This window comes from Cyprinus carpio, chromosome A1 (assembly GCF_018340385.1).
Source record: "Cyprinus carpio isolate SPL01 chromosome A1, ASM1834038v1, whole genome shotgun sequence".
NCBI classification, from domain to species: domain Eukaryota; kingdom Metazoa; phylum Chordata; class Actinopteri; order Cypriniformes; family Cyprinidae; genus Cyprinus; species Cyprinus carpio.
This window is the reverse complement of record NC_056572.1, coordinates 37,200,436-37,202,734: the sequence shown is the minus strand read 5'-3', so window position 1 is coordinate 37,202,734 and position 2,299 is coordinate 37,200,436. Positions and strand designations below refer to the sequence as shown.

General features: G+C 34.8%; 1 long non-coding RNA gene across 2 annotated transcripts; it reads right to left on the bottom strand.

Annotated features, from left to right (window-relative positions):
- On the bottom strand, positions 1-2,276 carry LOC122146453. Of its 2 annotated transcripts, XR_006161003.1 has the most exons (4): positions 2,178-2,276; positions 1,809-1,904; positions 1,493-1,612; positions 1-373 (listed from the first exon to the last, which is right to left on the bottom strand). It is a non-coding gene; the product is annotated as an uncharacterized LOC122146453 (long non-coding RNA). The 2 variants fall into 2 exon arrangements; XR_006161002.1 differs by lacking the exon at positions 1-373 and having other exon boundaries at positions 978-1,612.
- Positions 2,277-2,299: the final 23 nt, after the last annotated feature.

The window sequence follows — 2,299 nt, the reverse complement described above, 5'->3', positions numbered from 1 at the left end:
GATTCAATAGTCCAATAGAATTTTCATTTTTGGAATTTTCATTTTTGGGTGAAATTTCCCAAAAGATCCAGCGCTTCAACCAGGTCAGTCAGGGTCTATATATAGTATAAGATTTTCATTTTTCATATATTACACCAATTAATATAATTATTTTATGGTGGAAAGTCTGTCTTTACTGGCACTGAAAACCCATTTCCTGTTTTTATCACACCTGCAGGTGGCTGAAGGACATCTTGGTTTGACCGAAAGAATATAAAACCACAGGCTTACTGCTTAGTCTCATGAGTCTCACTGTGGGTTTCCTGAATAAGTCTGTTTTAAACGTTCACAAACCTGAGACGCTGAACCTTCAACGGTGTTCCGTGGTTTTGAGCTGGATGTAAAAAAAAAAAAACAGTTTACCATGCAAACACACACACACACACACACACACACACACACACACACACACACACACACACACACACACACACACACACACACACACACACACACACACCAACAGCGTTTACAAGAAAAAAAAAAAAAAACAATTATCAGATTAAATATGTCACTAACTGGCTTTGAATTTCCCAATAACAATAAATAATTTAGACCTCTAATTACTTTTATATGGTTTTTATGTGAAAAATCAGTCCTGATACAAATTTGCAAAATACAATTTTTAAAATGATTCCAATCAGATTTCAGACTTTATCATCTCTGAACAGTAAGCAAGAAAAGATATATATATATATATGACTAGTAAAGTCTTAAAAAAAGAACTAACACCAACAGAACAAGAATGAACTGATGAACTGAAAAACATCAGCAAAAGAAAAGCTTTTTTTAGTAGTTTTCAATGTTCTAAAATAATAAAGTTATTTAAAAAGTTATTTATTATAATCCGTATGTAACTAGTATCTCTTACATGTACAAATCTAAAGCAGTTCAAAGATAATTGATATTTAGAGAGTTTAGAAAGAGGAAACATTTTAATCATTTTAACAGTTGTACAAATGATGATTCTCCAGCTTCATGTGTCTCATCATAAAAGTTTGTTCAACTCGTGTCTGTTTAAGAGCTGCTAATAAAAAGTGACTTTATTAAATATATATACAGTATGTGTCAAAAGATTTGGAGTGGAAACTTTATAGTATCTTCTAGAAGTGTCAGTCAAGGGGTTTATTTCCTGTCTTCATAACACCCTCACATAAACTGACATGACAAACTATTTTAAACACCTGAAAGAAGCAACATGAGTAGCAGCGGAAACTTGTCTCATGATTCACAAACTGAACTAAACAACCCTCATCAAACCCAACAACTGTCAACACTAAATTATGGATTATGAAGAGATTTTAATAAAAGAGTGTAAGCAGAAAAAAAAACAACCTTAAAAGCCTATTTTTACTGTTGTAATGTATTATGACCTGTGATCTGTTATAAGTGAGTTAGTTGAGTGTCATGCGGTGACTGAGTGCAGCATAATCAGAGTCAGTCTCAATCTTACTGAATCTGACTGTAGCTTCACTGAGAGACTCTTCATGTTTCTGGAAACTGACAGCAGCGTACAGGAGCTCATCAGAGGGGATTGTGGGTAATTCATCATGACTTTGGACTGATCCAGGATCTGAGGGACAATCACATGAATCAGATTAACATCAAGCGTCAAACAGAGAACCATCTGAAGCAACTCAATGAGAAATCTGACTTCTGCTGACAGTGAGCAGATTGAAGCAGCTCAGAGACAATACAAAAACTAATATACTGTACCTCTATTTAAACACATGCAAAATTATGTTTCAACAAATAAAACCAAGTGTCACCTTGTCTCTTGTGTCTTAATTTGCACACAGTCAGAGTGAATCCACCGATCAGCAGCAGAATCACACACACACTAATAATGATGATCATCGAGAAATCTGAGAATAAAACACACACACACTGAGGGTTAATTAAAGAGATACATATAAATGAAATATATAGAGACTTTGGCTTTGATTTATAGATTGAATCATAAGGGCAGATGATCTCAGCAGATTCTCCTTCATTTCTCACTACTGGAGGCACTTCAAACAAAGAACAGCTCAATTATAAAATTAATTGTTGTGCTTATTAAGTATTCCCGTATTTGGTATATAAGTTTGACCATTAAATAATTATTAACCAACCACTGAAGCGCTCAGGTTCCTCACCGTGTCTGACGCTCAGCTGTAGTTCAGTGAAGCTCTCAGTATAGTCAGATACGTTCACTCCACACCTGTATGTTCCTGCATCTGCAGCTTTCAGCTCTCTCTAAAAAACAATCAAGACTCCT